Source organism: Sturnira hondurensis, unplaced genomic scaffold, assembly GCF_014824575.4.
Source record: "Sturnira hondurensis isolate 20B ecotype Veracruz unplaced genomic scaffold, ASM1482457v3 Scaffold0003681, whole genome shotgun sequence".
Classification (NCBI taxonomy): Eukaryota; Metazoa; Chordata; class Mammalia; order Chiroptera; family Phyllostomidae; genus Sturnira; species Sturnira hondurensis.
Window position 1 is genome coordinate 2279424 of NW_028076312.1, and position 23903 is coordinate 2303326.

Consider the following 23903-nt stretch of genomic DNA (forward strand, 5'->3'; position numbering starts at 1 on the left):
TTAATTTGTTACTGTCACTGATAGAAAGTTACCTTAAAGTCTTAATATTTAAAAGATATTTGAATTTTATGTAAACAAAAAAGTCTTACCTTTAGCTAAACAGAGCTTAACAAATGTAAACATTGCAGCTTTCATAGTTAAGGGAGAACAATTATGAACCTTTGCCTCGGTAAGGCTTTTCAATGGTAAGAAGTAAAATAAACAGGTTTTGAAGTGGAACAGTAAAAGCAGAAAGTTGGAAATGGATATAAAGTTTACTGAATTTGTTTACACTTAAACTTCAATATTTATTGTTGGCACCATAGGGAGGAAAACACTTTAAAAGCTGAGTTAGAACTCTTATAGAGGAAAGTACAGCAATATCTTGGGTGTAAGAGAATATTTTTACACGAGTAGATAAATCTTATATACGTAGGTGCAAAGTATTTCCATTACCTCAAGAAGGTTCCCTCATCCTCTTCTTTTCAGGTGATTCCTACCCTTGTTGCACCCACTATTTCATTTCTGTCAACCTGGAAACATACTGACTGTTCTTGAACATCAAATAAATGCAATCCCAGTTTTATGACTGGTTTCCTTCACTGAGCACACCAACTATGGGATTTAGCCAAACAACAACATGTTGGTGAGAAAAATATCTATTAACTAGAAATAATCAATTTTCATGCACTAGGTGTTCTGGTAAAATTCTCAAATAAAAAGGGTTCCTTTCTTTGAAAAAAAAAAAAAGAAGTGTGTGCACTCATTTGTTTTCCTTAAAATTTAGTCATTATTATTTTAAAAGGGCAACTAAAGGGATCCATTGAAGTGAGAAAGGTATGAGAAATAAGTAAAATTACCAACAACACAGAGAAAGCCAAAGCCCTTTGTAATCATAAGAGCACAAGATAATTCAGGTCTTTGAGTTAAAACAAGAGCTCAGCACTCTTAACATTTCTGGGTAATTAAATGAGTTCTGTAGTTTGGCTACTTTGACTACAATCTTGCTGATTTGGATGGTATTTTTTAATGATATCTCCAGGGGAATTTGAATAGCTTGAAAATTAATGAAATATTAATAACCAACAACCAAAGAAATGCAGATATGCCTGCTTTGGAAGAGATGTGACCTGCATATTTCTTACATTAAATACATTTTATTTATTTTTCATTTGTGTCTTATGCTTGATGATGCATGCCATTGTTTAAAGAGTGGATATTTCATAGAAAAAATAATCAACATTATATGGTCTTTGAAAACCCTTTGTGCAAAACAATATTTAGGCAATTTGACATACTCCGGGCTTAAACTATTTTTTCAGTGAAATGAGCAACTTATATTTTCTTATCTGATATGTCATATCATTCTGAGACCACAGGGAAATAGCTGAGCATTGATTTCAAATGAAAAGCCAATGTATCATCTACAGAATGGAGGATGGTTAACCTGATTAACCCATTAAAGAAGACTCTTGGTGTGCCTACACGGCAGGCCATAAAATTGCCAGCAAAAGTCAAATTTTCTCTTATATAAAAAAGGATTATGTGCCACCCTAAAGCCTCACTCTGGAGAAGAAACATGGAGAAGAGAGCTGGTCACTAAAGGGATGATTCAGATACAGTGTGAGGCAGAGCAGAAACACAGAGATAATGCATGGTCAAATCCAAAATTATGCCTAGTACACAGGAGTAAGTGCCACCCTCACCTAGTCATTTCAAATCCATTATTTCAATACCTAGTTTTAAGCAACTACACAGCAAAAATAATTTCTTAATTTAAAAATTACCAAAACTCTGGAAGTAAGAAGTATAAATGTTGGTCCAGAATAGATGAGGTAGCCCTGGCTGGTTAGCTCAGTGGATTGAGCGCAGGCTTGAGAACCAGAGTATTGTGGTTCAATTCCCAGTCAGGGCACATGCCTGGGCTGCAGGCCAGTTCCCAGCAGGGGACTCACGAGAGGCAACCATACATTGATATTTCTCTCCTTCTCTCCTTCCCTTCCCCTCTAAAGATAAATAAATAAAATCTTTAAAAAAAAGAATAGATGAGGCAGAAAAAGAATAAATTGAAGACAAAATTAAAAAATAAAACTGGACCTTAATGATTTAGTCATAAGATTTTATCTTATTTATTTTTATAGTATTCTTATTAGCTCAACAAAAAGGAATTAGAGGCTGATAGCAAAATAGGTGAAATCTGTTAGGAATGGGTTTTTGGAAATCTTTCCTATTCTACATTTTTACATTTTTCTATGATGGAGAGAAATTACAGAGGAGTTTGTGTTGGCACCTCACTCAGTATAATACAAAGGTTTATAAAAGAATTACCTGAAACTGCAAGTAGCTAGTGACCTCGCCACCAGCTCTTAGAAAAGTAGGTGGCGACATGTCGAATATGTTTTTGAGGTTACTGATACCTCAGCAAGGAGAACTGTGGTAAGTGTTCTCCGGGATTCTTCTACTTCTCAGAGTCTGCGGTCCTGGAGAATGGAAGAGAGGTCTAAAAGCTGTTATATTGAAAAAGAAAGGCTTAGCTTACCCGTGGGATTCCAACTAATCACAAGAATTTGTTCTGTCATTCCTATTTCCGTGGGGAATCATTTTCACTATGCCATCACCTTAAAGGAACCTCATTAGGAGGTCAATTAAGATTTCACCTCGTGACAGTTCTTTTTTATAGCACAACCGTAAATAGGTTAATGTATTTGAGTACATCATTTAAAAAATTGTATACTTCCTTTTGTTAACTAAATCAAGAAATATTTTCCACCTTGTAAATCCATGATGAAGGTGGATCTAATGTTCCTCCATATAAGAAGTTCATCAAGAAAGTCAATAAAGTTTAGTGAATCAACATACAAGATTTTTTTAAAATGTAGCACTGACAAGAAAAGTACATTCATAATGGGAAAACTATAGAAAATAAATACATAGCAATTATTTGTAATTGGGTTTGGCAATCGTTTTGATTTTTTTGATGGCAATTACATTATAAGGCAGACTTTAAGTATATTGACCTGATGATCGATATAAACATGTTCTAGCATTACTGAATTTACTTTTTACTGAGTAGTAGCAGAAAAAGAAATAGTTTTATTCTGATCATTTGAGAATGTATTTTCTCTACAGACTGGGGAAATTTTTATACTCCTAACTCAGGACATCTTAACAAAGTCTAGATTTTCAAACAATTATTGTTCTCAAGAGAGGATGAAAAGAAAAGCCTTTTTTTTTAGCTGACATTTGCTGAGACTTCCATGTAAAGTCATACATTAGGACACATAAAAGTTTATTATAACCTTACTGCAAAATACTTCATTGACAGTATTTCTCTGTGTACATTATGCCCACCTATGTAACTGAATGTTGTAATTTGTGATATGGAAATGTTCTGACAAACCAAATATTAATTGTAACAAGATTAAACACTAAGATTTTACAAAAGGAATGATATAAAAGATTTAAGCCCTATTATACATATATTTTCATTTGAAGGAAAGTTTCTTAGCAAGTATGCAGTGGTATTTTTTAGTCCAGAGAATTAATAATTTATTCATGAATAATCACTAATGGCAATTATTAAAATGTATGACTGACTTCACAAGACAAAGTATTAAAATGTGTGCTCATTTAATCCACTGTGTTTTATCTGCTGTCCTGGTCCGTCCGAGAGCCTCTGAATCTCTTAGTACCACCCAGCAGCTGTGGACGTCTCCCTTCTCTTTCTCTGCCATCCACTTGTGCGATTTACAGTGGTGATATACTGTGTTGTGAACCTGTTTACTAGGCTTACTGTTACAAACATTTAGTATGAATAATTAGTAATATAATTATAATTGTTATTATGTTAGTAATTAATTCATATTTAGTACTCTTTGGTGTTTAGTGTTCTTTACTATTTAGTGGTATTAGTATTCTTTAGCATTCTATGATTAGTAAGAAGAATAATAGCCACGACTCCTACTTGATGTTATTGTCATCATAATGTAACTTTTTAGATAGAATTTTTAAAGTATTTTGTAACAGGAATATATATACTTTGCTTATGAGTGAAAATAGGTTAGAGAGATTTTGTGGAATTTAAATGTCCTTTATTTTTGATATAACTTTAAAAATGTTCTCATACTTACTGCTTGGAAACACCATTTCATATAGATGTATGATATTAACATATATGTATATTAATGTAAATGTATATACATATGGCTTGGTGCTCTGAGATTTGCCCACAATACAGTTTGAATGATCTATTATTAAAGTTTTTCCTTGCTGTCAAGATTCTGTTTTTGAAAAAAGCCTTTTAAAGGTCACATGGTAAGGTAGTGCTCAATCAGTTAATCCATTGACACAGATCAAATTACGTGATTAACTACCAGGAAGCTGGTCTCAGTGGATAGAACTTAATGCAAATATCCTTGAATAGGTTAAAGAATTTTGAAGGGACACAGTCTACCTCCCTATTCAGTACTTTTCTTTTTCCAGGTTGCATGCTCCTTGGTGGTTTGCCTTTCCACAGCTTCTTCAGGAGAAATTACTTACTTCCTGAAAATGCTATTAAAATAGTATGCAAATTGGATATAGCACTAATCAAATTTGGATGTGATATTACGTATTATATTACCATATTAAACTGTGAAGTTTTAAAAGTTAGTTCAGGTCTTACGTTTGTTTATGTCAAGAATTAGCACCATGCCTGCTGCATGACAGAAATATAATAGTCTCTTATTGTTGAGCCCTGGCCTGCAAACCAAAAGGTCACTGGTTTGGTTTGTTTCCCAGACAGGGTACATACCTGGGTTGCAGGCCAGCTCTGTGGTCAGGGAGAGTGGGAGGGGCAACCCATCCATGTGTCTCTCCATCTCTTTCTCCTCCCTTCCCCTCTGTCTAAGAATAAATAAATAAATCTAAAAAAATTAAGTTAAATAGCAGGAAGAAAAAGGAAAAATGTTGGAGAAGGAAAAGCAAGATGATGGGTACCAAGAGGAATGCTAGAAAAATCTGACTTCAAGGAGGATGATGGAGGATGGTAGACTCTTACTGAATATGACTTAGTCTAAATGTTAGAAGTTTTAGAAATTTTATTACTTCTAAAGATCACAAACAGTCCATCTCTGGAAGTCATTTTTCATCATGGACATTTAAAGTTCAGTCAAATAAGTATTTTGTGATATATATATATATATATATATATATATATATATATACACACACACACACACATACATACATATACATACATACATACATATATATACTCCATAATATATATATATATATATATACATATATATACACACACACACTATTATGAAGGAAAGATATATACTAAATGTATTAATACAATTTATATATTAATAATACTCTGAGAAAAATGCAATCAGTATACCCTATCATAATATCTTAGATACATGCTGGAGCTAAGTTTTTTGTCCAGTGTTATTTTGGGTAATGCAATTTAATTTTTGCATTGTTTTACCTTAGTCTAAACAAACATTTATTAAAAATTCTCCTATGGGCCAGGCAATATGCTAAGTACTAGAATTACTAAAATAACAAACTGGCCTCTTCAGTATCATAAATCAAATTGGCAGTGATAAAGACTCTAAACAGGCCAAAATGCTCCTAGGTGATAAGATACTATAATAAAGATGCAGTGATTGCTATAGGATACAACTGGGGAGGTAGGAGAACCATGTGAGATGAGGTTACATTTAAGCTAAACATTGCAGGTATAAGAATGTGTGTCTGCAAGGAGGAGGAAGGTGGGCTAAGCAGATGCAGGGAGAAGAGAGTGAATCTGTACAGGAATAGTTTTCATATTATATAAAAGGTAACCTTGTGCCAGCTATTGTGGTAAGATTATGTATGTGTGACTTAGGGCATCTGGCTTCCATATTTATGCTCTTAACCCCTGTGCTAAACTGTGTTTCACGATAATATAGTGTGTTCTTAGCAAGATTGAAGCCATTCTGTGCAATTGGATCAAAGATATCATGTATTGGGATGATTACAAATCAAATGAAAAATTGTTGCGATGAGATTACAAAAGGCTAATATGTTACCCTGGTGATATTTAGACTTAATCTTAGAGGCAATGGTAAGTCATCACACATTTTTATGTAGGCAGTGACATTGTGTTCTTTATATTTTTCAAAAAAGTCCAGACAATAATTCTATATAGGAGGCTGTTACAATAGTTTTATGAGAGGTGATGAAATTTGGAATTCAAACGTGGTGAAGGTGATAAGCTTGAGGCATTATTTCAGAAAGTGGTAAAAAATTGAGCCAGAAAAAAAAATTGACAGATATAGTGGAAAGAGAAGGACCATGACACTAACTAGTCATTTTAGAAGTATTTATTAACCCATACATTTGATATACTTGGCAACCTAGATTATCTGGCACCAACCACAGCTACAGTTAATGGAAAAAAATAAATTAGAGGTTTTTTTTTAACCAAAGGACAATAGCTGAGGTACAGGACATATGGAATCAGTTTTAAAAAAGGTAAGAATGGTCCCTTATGAATGCTACTATTGGTTTTCAAAAATAATCTTGTATGATGTATTCACACTTAACATACAGGGCATGGCTGGTCTCTACTGTGGCAGGTTTATTTCAGAGTACCAGACAGGACACTCCTGCAGGCTAACCTGAAACGGCTGTGTTTAGCAATGTCACTAGGGGAACAGGAATGATTTGAGTCCATAGAACCTAAAGAGAGAAGCATAGTTAGAGGTTAGCAGAGCTTCATTAATTTTCTGATTCTTATTGGTGGAAGTCTAATCTTTTTTGTGTGAGACTAAGAGCTACTTATTTATCTTTATCTTCCTTTCTAGCTTAACTTTCCACTGCATTTTAGAATGGACTCTCAATGCTATAATTAGGTACATTTACACCTAATTATACCCCTTCTCCAAGCATACCAGGTCCTTTCCTATTGGAAAAAAAAAGTATATCATAGTAAGGTCTGATAACTTTAAGGAGTTATATTTACATTGTTTCATTCCCAAGCAGATGCCATGATTGCAAGAGATACTTTTCTTTGAAAAAGAGAGCTCGTAATTTTGAGAGCAAAGCTATTCAATTCCTCAGTCATAGGAATTAATTATTAAGGGATAGAATGAGCACAGGTGTGAAATCTAGAAAACTTCTCATCTGAACATTTGTTATGAATAACAAGCATAGGGGTGAATTTATTCCACAAAGATTCAATCTAGTAGTTTAATAAAAATAAAGTATTTTATAAGACTGTATATTCATAATAAATGACATTTCATGTGATTTTTAACATGAAATGTGTGGAAAGTCATCGTTTCTGGTATCATACCACTTTTGTAAGTTTTTAAACTTTAACTTTTAAATGGTATTCTACCATTTTTCTGTGTTAATTTTATCCTTATTTAATCAGTTAAATCCTGGATGATAAGTGTCTTTATATAATTTAAAAATTTGCCCTACTCAGATCTGTGTATTTACAGAAACATTCAATTCGTGCAAGTCATTATAAGATGATTTTATGGGAGAAAAATTGAATTTCAGGTCCTTTTGCCAATTTTTTGCCAGGGTTGTTGTTTTTGTATGCTGAATGAAAACCCTTACAGAACATAGTAAATGGCAAGTACAGTAACATTAAGTACACTGCCTCATTCTTTACCCACATGGGATAAAATTAACAGGTCCCTGAAAAAACCTAAATGGCCATTTGGAACATTTCCTATTTTGTGACTGTTCAGATTACTTGTATTCTTCAAATCACATTAAAATTTCAGAACACTTGAAAAGCAAAATAAAAATCATAGGAAATTTCTGTCAGTGTATTTGTTGTTCCAGATCTGCTTGATGTATTTTTAATTTTATATTTGTTTTTATTACCCAGTAATTGAGGAATTTTGCAGGATCACAGGCTTGGATAATGCTTTTTAAAAACAGTATACAGCCCTGGCTGGTGTAGCTCAGTGGATTGAGCGCGGGCCTGCAAACCACATGATCACCGTTCGATTCCCAGTCAGGGCACATGCTTGGGTTGCAGGCCAGTTCCGGGCGGGCGACTCACGAAAGGCAACCATACATTGATATTTCTCTCCTTCCCTTCCCCTCTAAAGATAAATAAATAAATTTTAAAAAACCGTATACATATTAGTCACAGAGTCCAATAATACCATGTTGCTGGCTTACTTTTTAAATATCTATAGAAGTTAGGCATTTGCTCCTTCACTTACATAGTTCACCCTGGGTGATAGGACTGCAAATAGTTTTTAGTCTTTAAGTTTCAAATTCTGATTGGAGGTAGTGTTCACATTACCAAGGGCCTGTGCTCGGATGGACCCCTCTAACAATCTTCCCGAAGGCCCGTGCTTATACTTATTCAGGAATACAATCTCACAGGGCTCCAGCGAAGCCATCTGCAACCTGCAGACGTGACTTCCTGGGTTTCTGGTAGGGGACTGTATCCATAAATTGTGTACTGAGACCAGCATCGCCTCGCTCTCCTTAGATGGACAAGTCCATTGTATTCCTTATTATCGTTTAACTATTCAAGTATAAATATGGAAACATGGCCCTTGTTCTTGAGCTAATTACTTTGATTCTCATATTTTTTCTTTAAATCTATTTTATAATATATATCTTTCTAAAATGCTTACCTAAACTTTTCTTTAACAAATACATACTGAACACTTCTATGTTTCTCGTACCATTCTCAATTACTTGCAGAGCCAAACAAAACCTCATGCTTTATACAAATTACATGAAAAATCCCTGGAACTTGAAACTTTTTGTATCAAGCTTACCAAAGTACAATCTCATGTGAACTATAAATATAATACAGAAAACATTTTTGAATTTTCTTATTCATGTTATCTCCCATAAAATCCTAAAGAAAAATATATTGTCATCTAAATGTGCTTGTGTTTGAAATTGAGGGTTTAGGAGGTTAAATGGAAAAAAATAGATCAAATCACCACATTTAAACTTTATTTAGTGATTCACTTACATATGTCTTGCATTGAGTATGGTTTTGAAGCAACCAAAAGACTACTTTAATTACTAGTTATTTAGTTTAAAAGATAATTAACGTGGCATTGAGAGACCCTCCAGAATGTTTCAGGGACTGTGGGTCCCTGGATGGGCCCAAGGGCAGCAGGAACAAAGCTGGACATGGGGCAGAGGGTGGCCTTATTGGGCATGCAGAGGGCCATTGTCAGGGTTGAGCTCGGTTGTCCCTGGAGCCACCAGTGGCCCAGGAAGAGGGCTGTGCAGGCCCAGTGTTGCTGCCCTGAGCCCCAGTCCTGTGGGAGCCAGTCCACTGGGCTCCCGCACAACGTCAGCCTGAGGCTGACCCTCCTGGGCTTGGTGAGCTACCTGTGAGTTGGCCCCGGGTTCAGCAGCCTTGCATTCAGCCCAGTGAGAGCCCAGCTTATACCCCCATAAGCACATGTGACACGCTCAGGGTTCTTATCATTGACTACCCCTGCTCCAGACCAGAGGAGACACCTTTGGGAAGCTGCCAGAGAGCCTCTTGCACCTCCAACCCACTGGATGGCTTCCAGCCCTGTGAACCATGGACTGACCCACTAACTGTCCTTTGAGGAGCTTTTGCTGCCATCTTTTGCATCTGGAGCTTTTGGGACCTTGCTGTCATTTGGCTGCACAGGTTTAAGTGGGGCAAAAAATTCCCAGACTGCCAGCCTCTGGAATAGAACACAGCCTGTCAGCAGCTTGGGGTGTATGCTCCAGGCAGAGAGGGAGCTCCTGGGCAGTGCCAAGAGGAGCCCCAGGAGGAAGAAATGCATGTATTTGAAGTGGATTCTGTGCAGGACCTTGCAAACCCCGAGACGCCCATGGGCAGCTCCTGGCTGATCAGATGGTGACAGTCATGAGGACGATCGAAGGGCTGAGAGCCAGAGCACCAATAAGGCTACTGTAAAACTTTAAAAATTTGTTTCATTATTTTATCAAATAAATAGAGGCATATTGAAGTTAATAGGGAAAAATTAAAAGTTCCCTGTTGAAATGTACGCTTTCTACATTGAGTCATTTTTCTACGTGCCCTGTAACCAGAATCTTGAATGAGGTTTCCAGGTGAGACACAGCTCTTCTTTTCATAAGTGTCGTTGAAAACAATGAAAATGACACTGGGGTATGCAACAATTGAGTGACAGCAAGCTCAATTAAAATTTCACTGGATAGCTATGTTTTATACTGACTGAGATAAAATAACATGTAACAGTTCTATTTAGTTGTTTTTTCCTTGTGTCTCCAAGCTTCAACCCAGTCTTTTCTAGAATAATAAAATTTATTTGTTTTGTGTAACTATGTGAATCTTAAATATGACCCAGAACCTTCCTTTTCTCTCCACTTAACTTTCTTCTAAGAACTTTCTTCTTGAAGTCTCTTTGTTTGACCAGTTATGGCCTCAATGAAATAATAATAAGTCCTACCAGTTTTATCACATAGATACACATTGTTTTATTATCATTGAGGTACAACAAATCCTGCCTCAAACAGGTTCTCAGGGAATTCATTTGTATCTTCTTGTTAATCATTTTTTATTGTTGTACAAACACAGTTGTCTCCATTTTTCTGTCACCACTTTCCCCAGCCCCACCTCCCACCCTCCATCCTGCCCCCCTCCCCAATTTGGCTTTGTCCATGGGTCCTTTATCCATGTTCCTGATCACCCTTTCCCTTCTTCCCCTGTTATATTGCTCCTCCCTCCTCTCTGGTCACTGTGAATTTGTTCTTTATTTCAATATCTCTGGTTCTATTTTGCTTGCTTGTTTGTTTTGTTGACTAGGTTCCACTTATAGGTGAGATCATGTGGTATTTATCTTTCAATGTCTGACTTACTTCATTCACATAATGCTCCCCAGTTCCATCCATGCCGCTGAGAGGGGTAGGAGTTCCTTCTTTCTTTCTGCTGGTAGTATTCCATTGTATCTTCTACAGAACCTAGTATAAAGTTAAATGTCTAAATGTTCCATAAATGTTTGAATTTGATATAAATAGTATTTTTTGTATTTCTAAAGATACTTTCTTCTAGAAGTTCATTTTGAATATATATAATGTTTCCCCAATATTCAGAATATAAAATATGGTGCATACACACACACAGGAATATGTATGTATATGTGTGTCTTTAAGTGCATATGTCACCTATGAGAGGAAAATTATGAAAAGAATTCATCATTAGTCTCCAGTTAATATCAGTAGAGTTTTAAAATATGTATAATGTTGTTAATAGTGATATTAAAATAATTTTCACATTCCATAAATATTTTCTCTAATTCTTTTTGAAATGTATTTTCTTTTATTTAAAAAAAGCAATAGATTTAAGAAACAATTTTTATACCAAAGTAATTTTACTGATTATTTATTAAGGAATTTAATGTTATGGTAGTGTTAATATAGTCATGAATATTATTTTCTGTTAATTTTTAAATAATACCTTACCAACAAACAACAGGTGCTGGTTAGGTTGTAGAGAAAAGGGAATCTTAGTGCACTGTTGGGGGGAATGCAGACTGGTGCAGCCACTGAGGAAAACAGTATGGAATTTCCTCGAAAAACTAAAGATGGGACTGCCTTTTGATCCAGTGATTCCACTGCTGGGATTATACCCAAAGAATCCGGAAACACTAATTCAAAAGGACTTATGCACCCCAATGTTCATAGCAGTGTTATTTACAATAGCCAAGTGCTTAAAAGAGCCTAAGTGCCCATTGGTAAATGAGTAAACCAAAAAAACCCTGTGGTTCATTTAGACAGTAGAATACTATGTAGCAAAAAGAGAAGGAGCTCCTACCCTTTGTAACGGCATGGATAGAACTGGAGAATACTATGCTAAGTGAAATGAGCCAGGTGGTGAAAAAAAACTACCATATGATCTCACCTATAAGTGGAACCTAATCAACAAAACAAACAAGCAAGCAAAAGATAACCAGAGATATTGAGGTAAAGAACAAACTGACAGTGACCAGAGGGGAGGGGGTAGGAGGATAATGGGGAAAGAAGGGGAAGGAATATTGAGAACCTCTCTGCCTGGTTTCAGGAATTATAACTGTCCCCCATGGCTAAGGATAAATGAGCAACCTCCGGAATGTGAACCACTTAGGAGACAAAGCTTGCTTCTGCTTCTTCCCCTGCCGCCGATGCATGGTTGGATAGTCCATGATAGGCAAGACCCCTCAGAAGAGGGACAACCTAGGCCAGACACAGTCACTTGAGAGGCCATCACAGAAGGACTCCGGTATCTGCAACAAGGAGGGAGTGATGGACCGTCGCTCCCCTGGCTATTCTGACATAGCCTGAGTCCCCATTTCCATCTGGTAGAAGTGCTTCCTGGCTGTAATCCACTTAAGCCTAAAAGCCTATAATGGGGAAGGCAGTGCAGCCTGGTGCTGGAAAGGGTGGGTTCCCCAGGTGATCAGGCCTAAAAAAGAATATGTAAAAATCTGTGAGACCTCCTTTGTTTGGAATGGAGTCATTTAAATGATAAGGGTCCAAGCAAAAAGTTTGTTCCTCAAAGTTTTATGGCTCTTTAGCTATCTGACCCTGACTGAGAATAAGCCCTCATAGTTCTTTGAATGCTATCTATTGTTTGATCCTTACCTGTATTCTTGTGCAAATGAACCCAATAAAAGCCCATTGAGGAAGGGGCTCTTGGCCCTTCTCCTTTGAGGGATTGGCCACCTTTCCTCCCCAAGCAGATCATGTCTTGGTAGTTTCACTTTCATCTGTGGTGGATGGGGGGACTTTGCAGGCAAAGTGGCCCCCACAAGGAACAAATCAAGAAACATGAACAGAGGACTTATGGGCAAAAACAGGAATGTGGGAATCAACTCTGGGAATGGTGTTGGGGGAGCTACAGGGGAGAGCAATAGGGAAAAGGTGGGGCAACTGTAACTGAACAACAATAATAAAAAATAATAATACATTGTTGGAGATGTATATAATTTTGAAAGATCTCTATATCACTTGCACAGCACTGAGTATTTCTATGGCAAAAAATAGAAATTTATAATACTAACTATCAATAAACTTTAATTTTGCCAGCACACAGGCAGAAATGGAGAAAATTGCAGAGTTTTAAGTGTGTAAATTGCTTGCAAGTTAGAAGGCCTAGGTAATTATTTATCTAGACGGGTAGTGCACAATAAAACCCAGGGACAATGATAATTGAAGTGACTTCATCTTCAATTCTGTTATCACATAAAAGGAGCAAACTCTTTTTAATCTAAAGTGTGACATGCATAAACTTGTTTTGTGAGTTTCTAGATGCTAAAACAAAGCAAGCAGAAATTTTAGAGTTAGGTTTATAACAATCTTTTGAAGACCCTTTAGCTAGAAATTAATCAGAATCATGTTAAAATATTAGAAAACAATTGTAATAATTAAAAACACAATTTGAGTCAAAGTATGAAAGTAAAAGGCAATATTTTTATTATGTCCAACATCATACAATCACAGTATACTTTTTTCGTTCTATTCATGAATGAGCCTTTTTGACTGTGTGACTTACTATAGCAGTGGGCTTGTGGTTGTACTCACACAGTCTTCTAGATTCGAATTGATTTTTGGCAAATAGTAAGGATGAATGCCAGGAGACATTTCAGTATACAATAAAGTCTGTGTTTTTACACAATTATAGGAATATGTGAGAGGTTTAAAGATCCCATCAGCAACCTTATTTTATTTTACCATTGAAGTTTGAAATGAATTACTAATTTGTGATATTTATACCATAAATAAGACAGGAAGGTAATAGAAAAAATTACATTTCTCATACTTTGTTTTTAACTGTGTCTACTTATTTCACATTGAGAAAGTTAGTTTTATAGAATTTATCACTTCTGAGTATATGAACTACTACTTAATTGCATGTATCTGCCATTTTTATCTTTAGCTTTTACATCCAACATGAGATCATGGGCAATTCAATTCACAAACTGAGCCATGACACTGAACTATTTCTGTAACAAAACCAGGGGACTACTTTCATATAAAGTCAGTGTGTGTGTGTGTGTGTGTGTGTGTGTGTGTGTATGAAGACATAGGTCTAGTAACAGTAAAATAAATTTAAAATTTTTAAATTTACTTTGGAGAATTTTAATATTTTAGTTACACATAGCATGATGTTAAAATAGATATTTGCTTTGTAATAATTTTATCATTCAGGTTTCTAAAATAAATATGCATATACACTATTCATGAAATTCAGTCTAAAATGCATATATTACAAAATATTTTTAAAATTTGGCAATGTCAGAAAATACATGTGAACCAGACGGGATGGTGATCATGCCAGCTCTAAAAATAATGGTAACTGCATATTTGTGAACTGCACTTATCAAAAGACCTTTTCCAGAGCAAAAAAAATCAAGGCATGGTATAAGGAACAAGGAACAACAAAGACTTCATTTTGATTTCATTGTTTGCTGAATAACTCAATTTATTTACAGTTTTAATGATTAAAATGTAATTATTTTCAGCAGTACATCCATGTGGGAGGGGAAGGGTAGCATTATCGCATTGCATTGAAAGATACGTTGTCTACTTGGAATGGGAAAATCATTCAACATACCAGGTTGTAATAGAAAGTATGTTTCTCTGGTCCATCTAACATCTATCTCAGAATTTTATTTCTTTTTTATTTGTTTATTTTTAGAGAGAGGGGACAGGAAGGAGAAAGAGTGGGAGAGAAACATCAATGTGTGGCTTCCTCTCATGGGTCCCCCACTGGGGACCTGGCCTGCAACTCAGGCATGTGCCCTGACTGGGAATCGAACCAGCGACCCTTTGCTTCACAGGCCCGTGCTCAATCCACTGAGCTACATCAGCCAGGGCTCTGAATTTTATTTCCAATTACAATAGGTTTCTGGTGAAAATACTGGCCATGGTTCTTGTGGCTGGTAGAAAAAAAAAATCCACTTTGTGAACTCCGGCTTCATTAACCCTTCACTCTCAGTTTTGGTTGGTTATATTCCTCATTTAACATGGTGGAGAAACTAAGTTCACACAAAATGAATTCATATTGAAGGGAGTGGGTTTATTGAATATACTTTCACATAATAACAGCACTGGAGAATCAAAGCAGATAACTTTGGTTAAGCCATCCGTCACAGTACCAGGAGAGTGAGTGGTTCCTGCTGTGACCCTTGAAATGACTTACTGCTTCTCCTCTGTGTTCCTCGGCAAACTCGTGTCCACTGCCCATCCCTTGATCTTCTGGTCTCTATATCACTGCTTCCTCTTTCCTTCTCTCTTTCCCACTTTCCCCTGACCCTCTCAGTCTTACTTCCCTAATAGCAATATGTATGTATGCAAACCTAATAGCAGTTGTGTCTATGGGCTGGTATGTGTCTGTGTGTGTTACATTGAGAAACACACCCTTCCCTTCAAGTTACAAAACGGACAGCTCGCTTAGACTGGTCATGCCCTTTACTAATCACAGCTTCTCAGGCCCTCCAGGTGTTCACCATTATCCATAGGCAGACACAGGGGGATTTATTATGAATTCCTTACCCAAGCACTTTAATCCTAGAGTAATAAACACATGCATTTTCTCCTAGTGGAGAGTTCAGAAGCTTCCAATTCCCTCTTTTGATATAATCATTTTGCCTCTTGAGCTACTTACCATAATGTGTAAAACATTAACCTTTAATCTTATATTTACCTTTGTACTAGACTTTACCCAGATGAAACTGTTTCAGGTAGATTAATTGTATTAATATTTGTAAGTCATTTATATGGCAAAATGCTTTCATCTCACTTCTCAGAATATACTGAGGCTTATAAGATTGTCATTTCTTTTTATTCCAAGTTTGCTTTTCTGATACTCTTTTCGATCTTTGCTTTGTTTTTATGTTTTGATTAAAATTCAGAAACTATGCTAAAGAAAAACTACAAGAGAGGAAGAAAAGGTACATTTCAAGTTATTCTATCAAGAGGTTGCACCACATAGAATGTATTTTGGTCCAGCCAATCCTTCAGTCGCTGTGAGGCAATCGCAGGGGAGAGGAGTTTCAAAATGTCAGCTGGAAAGCACTATTAGAAAAAGAATGTTTAAAATGCATGCATGAGCTCACATACAAGTGAGAACATAAACTCAGTAGAAAATACAGACCTTTCCTGGTGTTAATACCAGGTGTCCATGTACTAGTTTGTTTTAAAGATAGACATTTTAAATATCTGTGTGCTGCAGTGTAGCACAAATTGGCATTACGTGTAACATCTTCATTACACAGTCTGTTGCTGGTGCAGCATCAAGTTCTCTTACATTGTTTCTCCCTCTGCTTTGTTTACCGTTACATTGTTGCCAATACAGCTTCACCTGTTAATGACAATAGAGGCTGTTCTATTAATAATAGTTAGATTCATTTTAAATATTCTCAGAAAAATGAATCTTTCTCAGTGAGAATAGATTCCTGGTTTCATAAAGTCTAGGTCTATGGCTGATTTTTGTTGCTAATTAATTACAGTATCAAGCTACCAACTGAGAAAATGCAAACCCGATAACATTGCTCCTTTGGTGGATAAGCTCTGTTTTTTCCTGGAGAAGTTCAAGTTCTGAATATGTTGGGAAGAATTTTAAAAATTGTTAAAAAATGAATCACTCCATCCCCCACTCCAGCACACACAACAAAGCTTCCAGAGAAAGTGGGCAACAACTTATTTTTGAGTCATTGTGGTTTTATTGAGCCCTCGCCCATATGTGTTTATGTGTGTGTGTGTGTACACACTGAGGGAAAATACAACTGGTAGGATTATTGCCTATCATACAGCATAAACAGTATAAAGTTCTAAAGAAACAAAAACACATCTCTGAGAGTTACAAGGGAGTTTTTTATGGTTGCCCTTGGGAGTGGGTTAAGAGGGATAATTTGGGAATATGTACTTCTGCTTGTGGGTCAATAACTAAGTTGGCTGAAAGTAGCTCTTCTGAGACTCTGTACTTCTTTTGGATAAGAGGCTACTGACCTTCAGACCTGAGCCATCAGGAACTAATGAGTTTGCCTAATAGAGTTCAAGTCTGAATCCACCAGGCGTTACCCGGAGATTATGAGCAGCCCTAAGAGTTGTCATTTTTGATGCCAATCATGCAAGGCGACCTAAGGGTTTTTCCAGAATTGTAAGGCTGAAGTTGTCACTGTGGAATAAAGGCCTTGACCTGAAACAGGTAGAAATAAACCCCCAATTAAAAGGAAGCCAATGTAAGCTCATTCTAAAGTTATTAACTTATTTTGGGTATACAGGTAAGTAAAGGGGGGAAAAGAGCTAATTTGGGGGTGATTCAGTCTTTTTCAAATAACTATGTGAGGATCTAGTTTTTATTTTTCGCTCCAAACTATATACATGTTAGAAAGTTCTGGAGTCTCAGAGTCTTGACTACTGAATAATCCCCTTCATTTTGCTATCAGAAACAAGACCTGTGTCTCCCCAGGAGAGGAAAGGATACCAGTGCGAGGGAAGCAGAGGCCCACAGCGCTGGGCCCCACAGTCACGTGGTGACGGGACTCCGAGGCCAGCAGTGACATTAGGGATTTAGGAAGTTAGCCTGCTGTGCCAGTCGGGGTGGTCCCCTTTGTTTTGTTTTGTTTTACGTTATTTTGCCTTCTTTTATTTAGCAGATCTTTAAAGTCTAGTCACCAGTAACGGCGCCAGAGAAGGGATCGTGCTCCTCGGTTTTTTCTTAGACAGCGCTGAGCCAAGAAAAGCATAAACCCTTGCAGTAAAGAGTAGGATCCTAAAGAAGAAAGAGTAAAACATCCCCTTTCCCCCCATTTATTTAGATGAAATGTATGCAAGCTCTCAGATAACAAAGCAAATGAAAGCTTTGTCCATTGAAGTGTGGACAGAGCCCTCAGTGATGGCAGTGACAGACAGTACGGCCCTGAGCCATGAAGAGGCGGAGGCTGGAGAGCATTGGTACTGAGCCGTCCCCGTCAAAAAGATGCCAGAGATTGTATGCGGGATAGTGTTCTCTATTTAAACCCAGTGTCAGTATGGATTCGGGACAATGTCTATCTTCTGACTGTTAATATATCTATAATACCGTCTTTTGGTCATTAAATATATTGCTCATTTTCTGCCCTTTGACTCAAGTGAGAGAATTTCTCCATGACCTGAGCATTAGATGATGAATGGAAAAGAAAGGTTATGGGTGATTAATCTGCTGGTAATAGATAGATGAACATTTGAAGATGTCGGAAGCATTCGAGACCCACAAGAGACCGACATGGAACGATGGGACCTGGACTAGAGTGGAAGGGGCGGAAACTGAATGGAAGTTACAGCTAGTGAGAGGCGTGATACAGTGCATGTTGAGGATTATTAATGTTTTCAACTGTTTTGTGTGACTATTTCCCAAAATACCCTTATAGCACAGAATATCAACACAGACATATGGGCTTCATACAGGCACCTAACAAGGTAGATATTATTCATAGTGCTTCATAAAGGTATGTAGAATGCTTTGCCTCTCATCATATCCTTTCTCCTTTTGATTAAAAAAATATTGAGAAAGTATTCTTAAGAAATTGGGCTTAAAATAGTTATATTCTAGCCCTGACTGGTATGGCTCAATTCAAGGGCACCATCCCTTCAAGCAAGAAGTCTGGGTTTGATTCTTGGTCAGGACACATGCCTGGGTTTATGAATTTGTACAAGAGACACCACCAGTCGTTGTTCTCTCTCACATGGGTGTTTTCCTCCCTCTCTTATCTCCCCTTCCCCTCTCTCTAACAGTAAATAAATAAAATATTTTTCTACCCATCCTTTCATTGCAAGAAGATAAAAAACATCTTGAAAACAAGGACCAGTTTATATCCTTTTTAGCCCCAGGATATACCAGGTGATTCTGGTAAACATGGTCATTTTATGATCACATGCAAGGTTCAGTTTTACTGAAACATGTTATTCAACTCACGTGTATTTTTTATGTATTATATTTTAGAACATGTGGTCATTTTTTAAAATGTAGACACTCAGAAAGCAAGGGCTTCTCATTTAGCAAAGGAAAAAGCTATAATGGATCCCAAATAATTGGGCCACGTTATTTTGACCCAGTAGATGCTTTGCTTCTGCTATTTTACCAAGTACAGATTTTTAAATTATTTTCTAAATTGAACAGTGTGAAGGCAATTTCGTTTCTGAACATACTTTTTGACATACTTTTTTCATTTTGACTTTTTTCCTACCAAATATATTTTATTAGATAAACTATTTTTTGTAGATCTTGTGATAGTGATTTGCTCCATTAGTTCATATTACCTGATGCATTATCTCATTTGTGAATTTTCTCTTACATCTGTTATTTTTTACTGAGTTCCAATTTTCTTATCTCAAAGTTGGTATGTCCTCTGTCAATTTTTCTTTACGACAAAAGTTTGTATCCATTTTTATCTGTTATTAGTTCTGCTGCAGGCCAGTTCATTCTAAAAGTAATAATTTAGTTTGAATATAAATCTCAAGCAATTTAAGATCAGCAGCAGGTCTGGAACTGGAGTGATTAACAAGCAACGTGGGGTCAAAACAGCTTTTGTGTCAGATGGCAAGGTCGAAATGTCCTGCCTTAAACCTAATACATTTAATTGTGAGCACATCAGAATCTAAACTCTTTAGAACTTAACATAATTGCTATTATTACCTAGTGTTAGATGTCCTGCTCTTCTAAGAAAAATAAAAATAATTTTAGGTAGTGCTGTGCTACCTGTCTGTGAAGAAGATTGAACCCTTGATGAAAGGACTGTGAACTGGCCCATAGAAATACAAGTAATGCCATTCTTCCAACACCTAATTACTTTCACAGTTCATCCCTGGTAATCTGCTGCCTGAAACGGTCATCTCTGCCAATGGTCAACACACTGATATGTCTTCCCTAGTTATTCCAACCAGAAATCCTTCCTGATTTCTGAATGCCTGTAGAAAGCCGTAGTTCTTCTTTCATATGATACTAAATATCTGTGGTTATCAATAATGATTTTTCTTCTCTGCTTTATTATATGTTTACTGAGAGTAAGAATAAACCTTATTCATCACTGTTGTCTATGATTCTTGGTGCGATTTCTCCCTTTTTAAAAAAATAAATACGTATGTCAGGTAGATAAATATTTTGATTACTGCTTTGATGGAGTATAAGTGAACATGAATTTTCGAGGGAAGAGCTCAAAAACCCAGCCTTAACATGTGACAAATTTTCAGTACATGGTTAAACAAAACATTTTCAGCCTTCCCAGTGGATAACTGCTAATATAACAAGTTGCTTCTTACCACTGTAGCATAAATGAGAAGGGAAAGTAATAAAAACTGGAAACTATCTGTAAATACATACTTTTCTGAGAATTGTGATGGAAGCTTAAAGCTTATATGGAAGATAGATATTTCATTAGCAGGAAGGTCCTGACTGCAGGCAAGACCCGTGAGACAATTTGGTCAACTCTGTGTATATCATTGAACCACATAATAAGAAGTTAATGAATAAGCTGAGATCCATGGAGAAACTTTTATTAGACTCTCTTATGACTTTCCTCAGCAGTCATTATTAGAACCAATACATGCTGTTTATGCACACAATTTGCTATTCTCTACCCTCTTTATATTTTTACTTTGTTATGCCATAGGGGAGTATGTTTTGGGTTCTACTCTTTGAAATGCCAGTGTGGAATGATCAGCCCTGGCTGGTGTGGCTCAGTGGATTGAGTGCCAGCCTGTGAACTGAAGGGTCTCTCGTTTGATTCCCAGTCAGAGCACAGGCCTGGGTTTGGGCCAGGTCCCCAGCTGGCAGCATGCCAGAGGCAAATGAACAATGTGTCTCTCACACATCGCCATCTCTCTCCCTGTCTTCCTCCCTCCTCTCTCTCGTCTCTAAAAGCAAATTTTAAAAATCTTTAAAAAAATGTCATTTAGACACTATGCATTTTTTGTCTTTATGTATAAGATCTCAGTACTTTGCAAACTGAGAATAAAAAGTAAAATAAAATCTTGTTTTTATTCTATTATCTTTTTTATTGTTATTCAAGTACAGTTGTCTTCATTTTCCTCCCACCACTCCCCATACCCCAGCCCTCCCCAGCTCCTACCCTCAACCCTTCCCCATTTGGCTTTGTCCATGTGTCTTTTATACATGTTCCTGGATGGCTCTTCCCTTCTTTTTTTAAAAAAAAGGATCATAAAAATAATAATTTGGTTGCTGCACACCCTTAAAACAATAAGTCACTTTATACATCTATAAAGGAATATTCAGACAATCAGAGAGATAGCACCCTATGAGTATTTTAGGGGAATCTTGCTCCTGATACATGTCAACTTTGATAATTAAACACAGGATAAAAATGTAATTATTCTGTATTATTACTATAAAAGTTCAACTGTTGCATTGTTCGTTGAGATCGCTTTAACTCATTGTAATGAAGAAGTGGGGAGTTTATTTCACACTCTGAATTACATACTATAATAGTGCAAATTCCTCTGTGGTACTTTATAAATATGGTGACCATATGTTCCAGTTTGCCAAGATACTCTCATTTATTTTCTGAGAGTTAGTTATTAATATGTACTTCTAATATAAAAATTGTCCTGGATCAGGCAATAAAAACTATATATATATAATTTATAAAGCAGAAATAACTAGTCACATAGTTTTCTATGCCAATATTTACAGGGAAACTATATGTCCTCCATATTCTTCAGAGAAAAAGAAAATTGTACATATTGTTTATACACTGCCAGTCCCAGTTTTCCATGTTCTAAAAATGAGCAGGAATATTTAGAAATAGGTGAAGGTGAGAATCCTTAGGTTATGCAGACAATGTGAACAATTAGCTAAAGAGAAGAAATAATTTTGTATGTGCTTTGCTCAATGCCATACCAATCATTTATTTGGAGATAAATTTAAATACTATAGAGACAAAAAGCTGGCCAATATCAAGTTCAGCTCAGCATCTACTTGTAGCATGGATGCTGATAAATTATTGGTTTACTCTGACACATTTCCATTTGTTGTTTATGTAGTACTCTTGACTGACCCTCATATTTGGAATCCCTAGAAAGAGTTTAGAGAATATACTGCATTGTGTTGGTTGACTTCCAGGCACCTAATCCACTGGATTCTTGCCCGCATACTTTTCTGTGCCAGGATGACCACAAAGGCCAGTGTATGTCCATATTATTGCAAGGCTTAACAACTTTGAGCAGGTTCATGCCTGCTTTCCCTTCAGTTTACCTCTGGACCAATCTAGAAGCAGAGGTATGGTATGCAAGGATGCAAATTAGGTATGGCTCCCTAAATGCATTCCGGTTCCTAAAGAGCTACTACTCCCTGAGTCAGGTGGTCCACGTAGCCTGCAGAGCCTTGAGACTCCTACAAGGAGGGAAAGCGCTGGACTTGTGGTATTTTCACACCGTTGGCTAGTGAAAGATCACACCAAGATTCAAGGTTCAATTTCAGTCTCCATGTAAGGTAGAATTTCTGTCTAACCATACTACTCAAAGACTGTTTCATTCTGTTTCTTCCTGTGTTATTCTGGCCGCACCACACCAGGCCTTGGCCTATCATGCAGACAACACAAAGGGATACAGCTTCTATGTGCAGAAATGAATTCACTTTAGACAAGGTCAGGGTTTCTAAATGTGTGCGTGTTGTGCTTTATATCGGGAGATAACATCCCAATCTTTGTGTTTCAAAATACCGCATGATAGACAGATCCAATTAGAGTATAAAGTCCAGGGTATAGGCTAATATGGGGAAGTAGCTTTAACCTGGAAAATAGGAGCGTGGGCTCTTAAATCATACAGACTGGGTTTGAAGCCCAGCTCTGTCTCTTATTTGCCCAATGACCTTGATCAATGTACATACCTTCTCTAGTTCTTAGTTTTCTCACCTTTAGCATGAGTGTTCTAATAATCATACAGATCTAAGTTAGAGAAATGGTGAGACAAGTTTATATACATACATGAGACAAGTTTACAATACAAGCTGAACAATATCATAACACCTACTTAATACCTGCTGAGTCTGGCACATCAGATGGCCTGAAAAATTGAGAGCTGTCGCTACCAGTCAGAGCAGCAACTGTAGTGTAGTAGTAGCTTTGCCTGCGGCAGTGTCCTAGCTTGTAGAGAATATACAGGCAGTTGGGCACTGAGCACTTGGACCCTTGAATCACCTTGCTGGTCCATGTAATTTCTTCATCTGGGCTCAGCTGGGACCATAATAAGTGACAACTGAATTAATCATGTCATATATATATATATATATATATATATATATATATATGACACATATATATATTACATATATATATCACTATAAAACAATACGTCACTATAATACAATAATACACTATAATACATCTATAAAGCAATATTCAGAAAATAGAAGAGCTAATAGCATATGACTATTTGAAGGGAATCTTGCTCCAGGTATAAGTCAGATATATATATATAAATTTTTGCCAAATTTTTTTTATTCTTGTTTAAGTACAGTTGCATCTAATATATTTAATATTATTATAATGATTGTTTGATTACTGTTTAAAGGATTATGATAATGTACTAACCAATCATTTCTGTTTTCACCTAATGGGGAAAAATGGTAACTGGAGGTTTGGGTTTTTTTTTTTTCTGTTTTTTTTTTCCCCACTGATGAAGCTCATTTTGGAAGAAAAAATAGGACAAAATGGCTTAATACATTTTCAGAAAATTCAAAAAATTTGTACAATCAATCCATTAAATATTAAACAAAGCTTAGGGTCTTAGTGCAGCTGCACCTTTAAGTTTCCCTTAGTCCCAGGAAGCATTTGCTGGGGGGAAGTCCCTGAACTCTCTCACTGCTTCACTTAACTTCCATATGTTTCACAGAACCCCAACCACTGTGTTATAGCTAAGGGACAGGCTTAGAAGAAGCACCCAGCTGTTTCAAATTG

General features: G+C 36.5%; 1 protein-coding gene across 3 annotated transcripts in view; it reads left to right on the forward strand.

Annotated features, from left to right (window-relative positions):
- The window catches only part of ERBB4 (erb-b2 receptor tyrosine kinase 4), a 999063-nt gene that overhangs the window by 596017 nt on the left and 379143 nt on the right, over positions 1–23903 (forward strand). The gene's annotated exons all lie outside the window — the stretch shown is intronic.